This window comes from Mustela lutreola, chromosome 12 (assembly GCF_030435805.1).
Source record: "Mustela lutreola isolate mMusLut2 chromosome 12, mMusLut2.pri, whole genome shotgun sequence".
Lineage (NCBI taxonomy): Eukaryota > Metazoa > Chordata > Mammalia > Carnivora > Mustelidae > Mustela > Mustela lutreola.
In genome coordinates, this window is record NC_081301.1 from 56405886 (window position 1) to 56420393 (window position 14508).

At 33.8% G+C, this 14508-nt stretch overlaps 1 pseudogene; it reads right to left on the minus strand.

The window, feature by feature from the left end:
- LOC131812137 (ubiquitin-like domain-containing CTD phosphatase 1) overlaps nt 1-14508 on the minus strand; it is an 82489-nt pseudogene that overhangs the window by 33253 nt on the left and 34728 nt on the right.

Genomic DNA, 14508 nt, shown 5'->3' on the forward strand with positions numbered 1-14508 from the left:
ACAAGTACAAATTCATTATAAGTATAATCTGAAATATATTATATATAGATATAAGATATATAAATATATAATCTAAGTATAATCTGAAAAACTAAAACATGTTAAAATAAAATATTATGTAGAATGCTTTTCCATCTCTTTAAGAAAACTTTATATGTGCACTCTTAGGTGATAGGATTTTATTTTAAACAGTGTCAATATTCATTTCAGAGAACATCTTTTGATTAAAATGTAGGTTTAATATAAAAAATAAAAATAGGAAATTCTTCTGATTAATCAAATTATACTTTTATATGCAACTTGCCTAACATAGTTCTAAGACATGTTAACTTTTTAATATTGACTCTTTTGGGGTTCAAATTCATCAAAACAGGCGAAACAGATGCAATATTGTTTATGTTATCCAACAAGACATATAGTAGGCATGGGTTTCTTTTACTATATTAGTTAAAGTTCCATATCCATCTTTGGTGTGCATTACAACCTAGGACAAAAAGTCGTTGTGTGAGTAACACAGAAAAACATTGTTTACGCCTCATGTATGATGTGAAGTACATCATCTTCATTCTAGTTAAACATGTTACACTTATCTAGCACTTTTCAGTATAAAATATACTTCTACATTATTTTATTTTGTCACCATTAAAATTTTGTAAGTTCTAGAAATACCTTTGCTGATAAGAAATAGCTGCTCCATGGATATAAAACACTTTTTGAAATTTGGATGTCTTGCATCATGAAATAAGTCCCATTTTCCTGATTCTAGCTTCATGACTCCTTCCATTATACCATAGAATATTGTACTTTTTAGGGCATCTACTGATCAACACATGGTTTGAGTCTCCTGATAAACATTAATTCAGGGAATCCAAGTCAGGTAGTTAGGACTCAGAAATGCTAATGTATTTGAATATATATATTTCTTGTATTTGATTACATTAACAATTTAAGTAACCATTTTTCACTTGGTCATAATTAGGATATAAGGGTGACTTATAACTAATACTTCTGGGCAAAGCTCATGAGGTAATTTAAAATCATAAAATCATTTTCCCAAAATATACCTACTTCTTGCTATTGAAATTCTCACCATCAAAACAGTTTCTATAACTTTTTTTTTCTTTAAAATTGAATATGTGACTAAAAACTCTGCTGTAATCAAGCCACATGCATTCCAGGAGTGCAACATGCTTTAGTTAAGTTCACAAATAGAACATGCAGAGGGCTCTGCAGTTACTTCTCAGCTTTTTATCAGGAAGCTTCCATTTGCTGTTCATGCCATTTAAATGTATCACCCACCTGGGAGGCTCAGTGGGTGAATCCTCTGCCTTCAGCTCGGGTCATGATCTGGGGGTCCTGGAATTGAGGCCCACATTAGGCTCTCTGCTCGGCCAGGAGCCTGTTTCCCCCTCTCTCTCTGCCTCTCGGCCTACTTGTGATCACTCTCTGTGTCAAATAAATAAAATCTTTAAAAAAGTGTATCATGCATTTATTATTATGATCTTCCCCAACGTTTTCTTGAGAGTTAGCCTCTCATAGATCCCAAAATGTAATTCTGCTAGACACTGGGGAAATATCATCAACCAATACTCAATGAAGACTGTATTTTTAGTAACTAAAATTTTTCATTTTTTATAGTACATGATTATTGTGATTATTGTTATGCAAATGGAAATAACAATTTACATTTGATAATGTACAAGATCACTGTACACTACAAACAAACATAGTCATTAATGAGTTCCTTAAATGTTAAATAATTGGGTTACAGCTCTTTTAAATGTTTTATGTTATGCTGAAATAGAACAATTTTTATCTAAAGTTTTCTGTCCTCTTAGGTTGCCCCTTTCTTCATCTTTTAGCTAGTGCAAATACAGTTTGTTGAGGCTTTTTTTTTCCCCCTTTGGTCTGCATTCATATTCATACATTTCTAGGTTGCCAGCTTCTTCATCTCCAGTTTTGAGATACATGAGACAAAAAAAATCTGAAGGAAATCACAATTATATTATTCCTTGAATCCTGAAGTCATTAACCTGTCTTTTTCTCTTCACCTTTCAGGGTCTTATTAGTGTGTGAGTATGTGTGTGTGTGTGTGTATTATTATATTATTTGTATTGGTATTATGTATAGATAAGTACAATTAGCATTAGTATTATTAGTAGTATTATTAGTATATTATATATATTAGTATCATATATATATAATGTCCAGTGTGTATGTATATATGTATGTGTGTGTGTGTATATATGCATATATATATATATATATGCATATATACATTGTGTGTGTGTGTGTGTGTGTGTATTTTGATGTACGGGTATTTAATTGTACTTAGTAGGGAAAAAGGAAAAGTATGTCTTCTCCAAATTCCCATGATTGGAAGTCCTATAGCATCATTTTATTTTGTTCTTTTTGTAGGGTCAAACTGAAAATAACTGAAAAAATATTTCAGTTAACAATGGAATAAATAGGGGTGCTTCAGTGGGTCAGTCAGTTAAGCATCCAGTTCTTGATTTCAGCTTAGGTCATGATCTCCGAGTTGTAAGATCAAGCTCTGCATCAGGCTGCACACTGGGAATGGAGCCTGCTTAAGATTCTCTCTCTCCATCTGTCACTCCCTCTCTCTCTCTCTCTAAACAAAACAAAACACCCCTAAAACACAATGTAATTAATAAAATATGATAGATTCATATTGTAGAGGACTATACTAAAATGGAGGAGAGTGAAATAAGAAGTATGTGACAACATGGGTGACTCAGATAGACATAATATTGAGGAAAACAGCCAAAACATAAATGAATATATAGTGGATGATTCTACATGTATAAATGTCAAAAAATGTGTTCCATTTAGGGAATTGTAAAGATAGCATGAGGAGGCTTTTGGAATCTAAAAATATTCTATCTCTTGAATTATTAGATTACCTATACAAATGTATTCACTTTGTAACCATTCATGATGATGTTCTTTATACACACACACACATGTATATTACATATATGTATGGTTTTACATATTATATATATATATATATATATATGGCCAATCATATGTATTATATAATTACATAGAGTTATAATAAAATATTTCCAAAAAATATAACACAGACATTATACTTAGTTTTGACTAATTGTCTTTTCTCCTAGAAAATTGAAACAGAATGGAACCTGACATTTCCACTTGTATTAGTCATTATAGCAAAGATTATAACCAATGTAAATAGCAAGAGGGAAGGGTAAAAGATAATAAATGGAGAGGGGCACCTGGGAAGCTCAGTCAGTTAAGCTGATCATAGCTCATGTTTTGACCTCACGGTTCTGGATTCAAACCCCATTTTGGGCTTCATGTTGAGCATGGAGCCTACTTAAAAAACATACATACATACATACATACATACATACATACATACATACATATATACATACATAAAATGGAGAGGAAGAAATTAAAGGATAATTATTAGAAAATGATAGAGCTGCTTGCAAAAAAATTAACATTTTATGAAGTTTGAACTTGTTAAACTAAAAGAATGTTCAAATTATTAATTATTCATTCTAAATATGAAATTATAGTTTGTAAAACCACAGTTGCAGAATGGCCAAATCACCCAGTTTTCTCTATTTCAAGTCTACTGATCACCTCCACCTTCCAACTGGTTGTTATTATTCCACAGAAATAGTCTTCTTAGCTTCCCACTTTTGCATCCCATGAGCTTAGAACATCTATAGCAATAGTTTTCTGTCTCTCACATAAATGGAAAGACATTACTAGCAGTGCTTGCATCTGGTCTGGTGGCTAGATTGCATCACCAAGTGTGAATATTACTCTGTACTTAGATTCTCTCTTGTATCCTCTTTCATTCTTTAGGTTTTCTCAGTGTTCTACACTATATCATGAGCAGGAACCCTTGAATTTAAACCCAGAAGGTACAAGTGAGTAGTTTCTAAGATGAACTTCATTGTAGAGTTGTGCAAGCAGATCCAAAATGACTTCCCCAAAGGCATTGTGTTGGTTGGACAAAGAGCTAATGTTAATAATTGAGATTTTTTAAAATTCCCTTTCTGTAAGGCTTTTAGGATTCCCCTTATCTCTTTGTCTACTATACACCCATGAAATTTATTCTGGGTTCCTAGCCATAAACTTGTAAACTGGTAGTGATATTTTAATGCCTAGCAGTAGACAATAAGGAAAACTTAAAATAATTACTAATTTGCTAATCTATAAACATATGCTCAAAATTTGACTACATGCTCAAAAGTATCAAGTATAAATATAAATATATTATACCTAATACAGCTTAGCCAAATGCTAGATTGTAACTGTTTAATTTATTTTACATTATCCCTACTGGGTCGTTAAAGTGGCTTTTTATTTGAGTTCCATACATGTTGCTCATTAATATATGACTTACTAATGTCACTAGTAATTTATAAGGATAATTTTTTTCTGGGATAGATAGCTGCCCAGATATATATTAAATTAAATGCCCTGATATATATTAAATTCAGTGTATTAGTCCCACAGTAATATGTAATGGCAAGAGTAATAAATTTTCTATCTTGATTTTTAAAAGTGGACTAAGTCACTCTAAGTTTCAAAAGAGCATTCTTAGTTTTTCTTCTAGAAGAGAAAAGCAGAGGATGGAAGGTATTGAATGCAAAGCTCAAATAAGTATAAGACCAGAAATCGCAGAGCTGTTCTTTTGAAGATTCTCGGTTAAAAGGGAGACCAAAGAAGCACTAGTATCAAAGATGTAAAGTTTTAATTGATGCTGTAGGGTATATGGAATTTTGTCCCACAGATAAATTTTAAGGTACACTGAGAAAAAAAAATAATGCTTAGATCTTTACACTGAATATTTAAGTTGATACCGTTTTACAAAAATTAGTAAATTCTGATTACATCTCTTTGATGTGGGTGAGTGTTATTAAACACTGCAGGTGAGAACTGCATTACATCAAGTGATAATAGTTATTGCCATAGTAACATGGACATCACAGGCACAATACCAAAATCCTTACCAGTGCAAAATGTTCAGTGGTTTTAATGAGAATTCTCTGTGAACCCAGTGTGCCCCATGTGCTCATTTCTTTGGGAAATGTTTCAACTCAGTATTGCTTTATTCCTGTTAACTGTGTATAGTATAGCCTATGTGAGTCACCCAAAACAGCATGGAGTGATTTAGGCTGATATCGCAAATTACATTTAGACTTCACCATCTGGGTCAAGCAAATGAATTACAAAGAAGTCTGGTACCTAATGAAAGATGATTTTGTCTAACAAATAAAGGCAGGGAAGTCACTTAAACTTGTGCTTTTGTTGACTGCTGTTCAATGAGTACCCCTTTGGTTTCTATGCAATATTAGAAAATATTATCCTGTCATAGCTGGATGAGTGCTTTAACTTTCAGTTAGACACTCCACTAGAGAATCATCCTTGGACATTTTCATAGAAGTATGTACAAGCCATCTTCCCAAACTAAATTCAAGTTCAAAACCGCCGATTTTATAAATATTGCAATAATCATCATGAGAAATGCAACCTGGATAATCTGAGCAATAACACATGATAAACATTTTAAATTTTACATAATTTCTGTTATACATGATCTAATTTATTCACATATCAAACTATAAAATAGTTAGAACAGCAATTATTTTCAACACAGTTTTGAAAGTACAACTCGGTCTAATGCCTGGGAAGTAAAACAAACAAAAGACACACAGGCGCGCGCACACACACACACACACACACACACACCGAAAAAAATCATGTGATTTGAAATTGGAACAAACTAAAAATTGTGTTCAAATCACTGAAACTCTTTCAGACTCAGCTTCTTTGTCTGTAAAATATGGATGATAACAGGTATTTCTAGTTCAAACAGCCCAGACTTACAGTGGCTTGACTTAAAATTTTTTTTAAATTCATAATGGCACAAAAATGATATACATTCAGTCTAAACTATACTTAAGATTTTGAATTTTGATCTTTTCCCAGGTTAGTGACATGCAGTAGGATACCCTTTTATGATACTGAACAGTGACATCAAGCCTCAGCTTCCAGTTGGCCATAGGATCACAAGGGTGTACAACCAATACAGTTATAACCATTCTAGACCAATATGAGCATTCTTTTTTCACTTTTAATACAATATTCAATAAGTTACATGAGGTATTCAATACTTTATTATGAAATAATATAAATAATATAAATAAAGATGATTTTTCCCAACTATAAGCTAATGTAAGTGTTCTAAACATGTTTAAGATAAGCTAGACTAAGATACAATGTTTGATAGGTGAGGTGTAGTAAATGAATTTCAACTTAGGATATTTTCAACTTACAATGAGTTTATTGGAACTAACCACATCATAAGTTGAGGAAGATTTGTATACTTGTAGAGAAAGTTAGCTAACATATATTAGTTACTTTTAATTAAAGTCAACCACACAGGTTCAATTTTTGAAGATAACAACTCAAATAATATTTAATTTTCAAATAGGTAACAGAATATGATATTTAAAAATAAACACTTTAACTTATACAAATAAGATGGATTTTTTAACCCCAGGTTGTTATTTATTTATGTATTTTTTCAAGTCTTTTTGTTAAAGATTTTAATAATTTATTTGATACACAGAGCTATAATAAGCAGGAGTGGAAGAAGGGGCAGAGAGAGAGAAGGAAGCAGTCTCCCTGAAAAACAGGGAGCCCCACACAGGGCTGGAACCTAGGACCCTGAGATTATAACCTGAGCTGAAGGCAGATGCTTAACCAATGGAGCCACCCAGGCGACCTGGCCAAGGCATTTTTAAAATTTAATTTTATTTATTGTATGGGATAGATAGTAGTGCAACTGATAGATCCTAGGATGATTCTAATTTTAACTTTTTGAGAAACTTCCGTAATGTTTTCCAGAGTGACTACACCATTTTGCTTTCTCACCAATAGTGGAAGAGTGGTCCCTTTTCTCTGCAACCTCCCCAATACCTGTTGCTACCTGTGTCATTCATTTTAGCTATTTTGACAGGTGTGAAGTGATGTTTCCCTGTCTATTTGATTTGTATTTCCCAGATGATGGATCATCTTTTTATGTGTCATGTCTTCTGCCCATTTTATTTTAAATATATTTTTTTAAGATTTTATTTATTTATTTGACAGAGAGAGATCACAAGCAGGCAGAGAGAGAGAAGGAAGCAGGCTTGCAGCTGAGCAGAGAGCCCGATGCGGGGCTCAATCCCAGGACCCTGGGATCATGATCTGAGCCGAAGGCAGCGGCTTAACCCACTGAGCCACCCAGGCGCCCCTCTTCTGCCCATTTTTAAGGGATTAGTTGTTTGGGGGTATTGAGTTTTATAAATTCTTTACGTATTTTGGATATTTATATATTTATCTAATGTGTCATTTGCATATATCTTCTTCGAGTCAGTAGGCTGATTTTCAGTTTTGCTGATTGTTTCCTTTGCTGGACAGAAACTTTTTATTTTGATGAAGTCTTAATAGTTTATTTTTGCTTTTGTTTCCCTCAATTTAGACAAATCTAGCAAGAAGTGAGTAATCTGATATCAAAGAGATTACTGCCTCTCTTCTCTTCTAGGATTTTATTGGTTCCTTGTTTCACATTCAGGTCTTTCATCCATTTTGAATTCATTTTTCTGCATGCTGTAAAAAAGTGTTCCAGTTTCAATCTTTTGAATGCTTCTGTCAAGTTTTTCCAAAACCGCTTGTTAAAGAGACTTTATATGCACAGCACATTCTTTGTTGCTTTGTTGAAGATTAACTGAACACTTGTGGGATAATTTCTAGGTTTTTCTCTTAAGTTCTATTGAGCTATGTGTCTATTTTTTGTGCCAGGACTATATTGTCTTGATCACTACAGCTTTGTAATGTAACTTAAAGTCTGGAATTGAGATGACTCCACTCTGCTTTTGTTTTTCAATATAGTTTTTGCTATTTGGAATATATTGTGGTTCTATACAAATTATAAAACTGTTCTGGCTCTGTGAAAAACGTTGGTATTTTGATAGGGGTTGCATTAAATGTGTAGATTGCTTTGGATAATATATACATTTTAACAATATTTGTTTTTCCAATCCATGAGCATGGAAGGTTTTTCCATTTCTTTGAATCGTCTTTACTTATTTTCATCATTATTTTATAGTTTTCAGAGTATAGATCTTTTACCTGTTTGGTTTGGTATATTCTAGGTATCTTATTGGTTTTGGTGAAATTGTAAATGAAATTAATTCCTTGATTACATTCTGCTGTTTAATTATTGATATATAGAAAGGCAACACATTTCTGTACATTGATTTTCTATCTTTTGACATTATTGAACTCATGTATCAGGTCTAGCAATATTTTGGTAGAGTTGGATTTTCTATATAGAGTATCAGGTCATCTGGCAAATAGTGAAAACTTGACTTCTTCCTTGCTGATTTGGATGCCTTTTATTTATTTTTATTATCTGATTGCTTTAGGTAGGACTTCTAGTACTATGTTAAATAACAGGGGTGAGAGTGGACATCCCTGTCTTGTTCCTGACTACAGAGGAAAAGCTCTATTTTTCCCCGTTGCAGATATTAGCTGTGGTTTTTCATATGTGGCTTTTATTATGTTGAGATATTTTCCCTCTAACCTTATTTTGCTGAGGGTTTTGATCATGGATAATGTTGTACTTTGTCATATGCTTTTTTCTGCATCTATTTAAATGATTTTTGTTGATTCTCTTGCACCTATTGAACCACACTTGCGGCCCAGTAATAAATCACACACTTGATCATGATGAATGATTCTTTTAATGTACTGTTGTATTTGATTTGCTAGTATTTTTTTTAAAGATTTTATTTATGTATTTGACAGATAAAGAGAGACCACAAGGAGGCAGAGAGGCAGATGGGGGTGGTGAGAAACAGGTTCTCCAATGAGCAGAAAGCCCAATGAGGGGCTTTCTCCCAGGACCCTGAAATCATGACCTGACCCAAAGGCAGAGGCTTAACCCACTGAGCCATCCCGGCACCCCTGATTTGCTAGTATTTTATTGAAAATTTTTGCATCCATGTTCATCAGGGATATTGGCCTATAATTCTGTTTTTAATGGACTCTTTGTCTGGCTTTGTTATTAGAGTACTGCTGTCATGGAATGAATTTGGAAGTTTTTCTTCCATTTCTATATTTTGGAATAGTTTGAAAAGAATAGGTATGACTTCTTTAAATATTTGGTAGAATTTGCTTATGAAGCCATCTGGCCCTAGACTTTTGTTTATTGGGAGATTTTTGATTACTGATTCATTTCCTTTACTGGTTATTGATCTTGGCACATTTTCTATTTCTTTCTGTTTCAGTTTTGGTAGTTTATATGTTTCTAGGAATTTCTCCATTTCTTTCAGGTTGTTCAATTTGTTAGCATGTAGATTTTCATAATCATCCAGTTGTTTGTATTTCTATAGTATTGGTTGTTATTTTTCCTCTCTCATTTGTGATAATATTTATTTGGGTCCTTTTTCTTTTCTTTTTTATAAGTCTGGCTAAGGGCTTATCAATTTTATTTATTTATTTTTCAAATCACAATTTCCTGGTTTCATGGATCTGTTATTTTTTAGTTTTTGTTTTGTTTTGTTTGTTTGTTTGTTTTGTTTTTCAGGGGGTAGTGTTTCTATATCATTTATTTCTGCTTTAAATTTTATTATTCCCTTCCTTTTACTGGCTTCCAGCTTTGTTTGTGGTTCTTTTTCTAGACACTTTAGGTGTAAGTTTGGGTTGTTTATTTGAGATTTTTCTGCCAAAACAAAGCATTATAAATCCTCAGAAAAAAATGAAAGAGGTGTATTAATAAATATATACAAAGATTGGGGCACCTGAGTTGCTCCGTCGGTTAAGCATCTGACTTCTGCTCAGGTCATGAGTCCAGGGTCCTGGGATCAAGCACTGCATCAGGCTCCCTGCTCTGTGGGGAGATTGCTTCTCCCTCTCCCTCTGCCTGCTTGTATTCTCTTATTTCTTAAGGTAAGTCTGCTTCAGCTAGCCGGAGATCAGCTAGATAGCTTATCTAAAGATTGCAAACACCTGAAAATCCATCGGCAGATCGAAGAGAAGAAGAACAGCAATTCTGGAAACAGAAAAACAACCACTTTCTGAAAGGTAGGACCGGCGGAGAAGTGAATCCAAAGCGACGGGAAGATAGACCCCGGGGGGAGGGGCCGGCTCCCGTCAAGCGGCGGAGCAACCGTGCACAAAATCAGGACTTTTAAAAGTCTGTTCCGCTGAGGGACATCGCTCCAGAGGCTAAATCGGGGCGAAGCCCACGCGGGGTCAGCGTGGCCTCAGGTCCCGCAGGGTCACAGAAGGATCGGGGGTGTCTGAGTGTCGCAGAGCTTGTGGGTATTGGAACGGGAAAGCCGGCTACAGAGACAGAGCCGACAGTAAGCTCACAGCTCTGTGTTACCTTGAACCGGTCGCAGGCTCGGTGAGCTCGGAGCGCGGCCGGAGGTCAGGCAGACGGGAGTAACTGGGCACGGTTCTCTGAGCGCGCACTGAGGAGTGCGGCCCTGGGCTCTCGGCTCCTCCGGGCTGGAGACCAGGAGGCCGCCATTTGTATTCCCGTCCTCTGGAACTCTACGGAAAGCGCTCAGGGAACAAAAGCTCCTGAAAGCAAACCTGAGCGGATTACTCACCCCGGCCCTGGGTAAGGGCGGTGTAATTCCGCCTGGGGCAAAGACACTTGAGAATCACAACAGGCCCCTCCCCCAGAAGATCAACAAGAAATCCAGCCAAGACCAAGTTCACCTACCAAGGAGTGCGGTTTCAATACCAAGGAGAGCAGCAGAATTCCAGAGGAGGAGAAAGCCAAGCACGGAACTCATGGCTTTTTTCCTGTGATTTTTTTTAGTCTTGCAGTTAATTTAATTTTTTCTTTTTCATTTTTTTTTTTCTCGCCTTCGGGTAAAATTTTTTTAACTGTTACCTTTTTTTTTTAACGATTTTATACTAGTTTATCTAATATATATATTTTTTCTTTTTTACATTTTTCTTAGGTGTATTCTTTTTTAAAAAATTCTTTTCTTTTCTTTTCTTTTTTTTTTTCTTCTTTTCTTTTTTTTTTTTTTTTTTTTCTTTCTTCCTTTTGGAACCTCTTTTTATCCCCTTTCTCCCCACTCACGATTTTGGGTCTCTTCTAATTTGGTTAAAGCATATTTTCCTGGGGTTGTTGCCACCCTTTTAGTATTTTACTTGCCCCTTCATTTACTCTTATCTGGACAAAATGACAAGACGTAAAAATTCAACACAAAAAAAAGAACAAGAGGCAGTACCAAAGGCTAGGGACCTAATCAATACAGACATCGGTAATATGTCAGATCTAGAGTTCAGAATGACAGTTCTCAAGGTTCTAGCCGGGCTCGAAAAAGGTCATCAACAATTTTAATTCAACTTCTATGGAGGAGAAAACCAGGTTTAGTTTCTTCACAATCATCAGTTTTCTTCAGTTCTTTTTTTTTTTTTTTAAAGATTTTATTTATTTGACAGAGAGAGATCACAAGTAGGCAGAGAGGCAGACAGAGAGAGAAGGGAAAGCAGGCTCCCCGCTGAGCAGAGAGCCAGATGTGGGGCTCGATCCTGGTACCCTGAGATCATGACCTGAAGGCAGAGACACAACCCACTGAGCCACCCACGTGCCATAGTTTTCTTTAGTTTGACAGAGATAAGGTCAAGAAGACATGAATTCTCTTTTAAGTTTCCCTTAAACAATAAAATTGCTTACATGGAAGATGTATCAGATGGTAGATTAAAGACATGTAACAGAGTAATTTGAACTTTTAAACTTCTTTACTTTTCAATATCTTAGGATCCAAGCACTTACCTTCTTAAATTGGACCATGATATATCATTTGCACTGCCAAAATTTATGTAGGAATACCCTGGACCTATAATAATTTAGAAAATTAAACAATATATAAGCTTTTGTTTTTTTCACTCTGGTATTCAATAAAAGCAGTTATTCTTTTTTTTTCCTTTAAGAATTCAATTTTGCAAAAGAAAAAAAATCATTTTATACTCCATACCGATTTGATAATAAGAATAATATTTTAAAAAGCTAAAGTTGGGGTGCCTGGGTGGCTCAGAAGGTTAAGCCTCTGCCTTCAGCTTAGGGCATGATCCCAGCGTCCTGCGATTGAGCCCCACATTGAGCTCTCTTCTCAGTGGGGAGCCTGCTTCCCCCTCTCTCTCTACCTGTGATCTCTCTTGTGATCTTTACTTGTGATCTCTCTCTGTCAAATAAATAAATAAAATCTTAAAAAAAATAAAAAAATAAAAGGCTAAAGTTATTAGTATGGTAATAATTGATTCTAATCTCTATAAATAAATACTATTTGTCTTCTTTTATAAACATTTAAAACAATTATAAACATTTAAACATTTAAAAACAATTAAAATTCAAATATTTATTTTGTTATCTGTTTTTGAAAAGTGTATTATTAAAAAATTCAAAGTAATTAAGTTGATATTTTACAGCCTATGTACCATTTCACCTTTTCCACATTGGTACTGCTCAAAGATTCTGCCAAAACAAAGCATTATAAATCTTCAGAAAAAAATGAAAGAGGTGTATTAATAAATATATACAAAGATTGGGGCACCTGAGTTGCTCCGTCGGTTAAGCATCTGACTTCTGCTCAGGTCATGAGTCCAGGGTCCTGGGATCAAGCACTGCATCAGGCTCCCTGCTCTGTGGGGAGATTGCTTCTCCCTCTCCCTCTGCCTGCTTGTATTCTCTCTCTGTGTGTCAAATAAATAAACAAAATCTTTAAAAAAAGATAAGCAAATATATTGCCCTGCGATCTGATGAGAAAATAAAGCCCTAAAATGTAAATATATTATTTGTATATTCTATGTTTCATATCTCTAAAGAGTAATATACACATTTTAAAGCCAAAGTTTACATATGGTTGTCTTTTTTCAGCAGATCTACAAGCAGATCTAAGAGATTAAGTGTAAACTATTGACCGATGTCTGAATTATGTAGGAAGAAAAAACCAATATAACTTCATATTTTTACATTTTTAAACTTCTGGGACACACACACATATACACTCACTTAAGTACACAAAGATCTAATACCAGATTCTATGGCCAATTAATTAAAACTAAAGATAAAGGATATTTGTTAGAATGATAAACCATTTAAATTGCATTATTATATTTTTCTCAATACCAAGGTCTTTTTTTGACACTTCTGAGTTTTACTAAATGTACATGTTTGTATTATTCTAAAGATTCAAACTTTTAGTGTAATTTGCTAATAATAGTGAAATAAACAATATATGTTATAAAAAACAGTCAAACTACTAACAAATTACTTAAAACATACAAAATTTCCTTTTTTAATGGGATGTAATTAACCACTATTCTTTTCATAGAGCTGAATTTTATTATTATTCTTTTCATGTCTTAAATAATATTTTATTACTGTTATTTTCACATATTAAAGAAAGATTGATGCATGACAAATTGTTCTTGTGCTGGAATTTGGCACTGACCATAGATTATTACAAATGATTGCTAAATTTGTGGGAAATTATATTATACAGCATATCAATTAGTGTGTGAGACTCATGTTTTAATTCACTCTGCAGAACACAGATATCACTTAAGTTTTTATATTCTATCTTTACCTTTCAGCATAAATAAAATAAATCACTTTTCAAATTGTTGTAGCAGTAATATAAATTGCTATGAAACAGTCTATAAACATTACTATGGGACATTCTGACTCTGAATTATTTTCTAGGGAAATGCAGATGTTTATTTTACAATGTGAATGTATGTTAATGTTGATCTTGAATTTACTTCCAGGAGTGAACCAAAGCTTTCATTTTCTGAAGTATCATGAGTGTATTATTTCTATCCATGAGGTTTATCATTTTATACATTGCAATATGCATTCTCTTCACTGTCCATAGAGAGTAAATCCTCACATTGCTTGCATTTAAATTCTAAATAATCGTTTTGGGCACTCTATTCAACTTTGATATACTTTTTCTTAACACTTTTGGATTTTGATTTTGTGAAGAACAAAACACAATGAAAACATTTGACTGGAATGCATCCTTTTTAAAACAATGTGTAAACTTCTCTCCATTTTCAAAAGAAAATGAAATTATGCTGTCATTTAATTTTATTATGCTTACTGAGAACCACTATTCCACTGTACATATTCTAATAGGTTATTCATTAAAAGTTTATTTAATTGAAATTAGCCTAATTACATCAAAGCTTCTATCTACTCTGTTTCTTCCTTTCTGAATCCCAAAGATCAGAATGATTTTAATTAATTTGTGATTATTGTCATCAGCTAAGTGCTGTAGAGTAACAATAGGCAAGAGTATCAAAGGGCCATTGACTGATGAAATTACAAATAATAAATTCCTTTTCCAAAAACATCAAAATACTTCAAAAATGATTATAGATAAGGTGAAATCTCTTATTTTCATTCAGAAAATGAGTAAA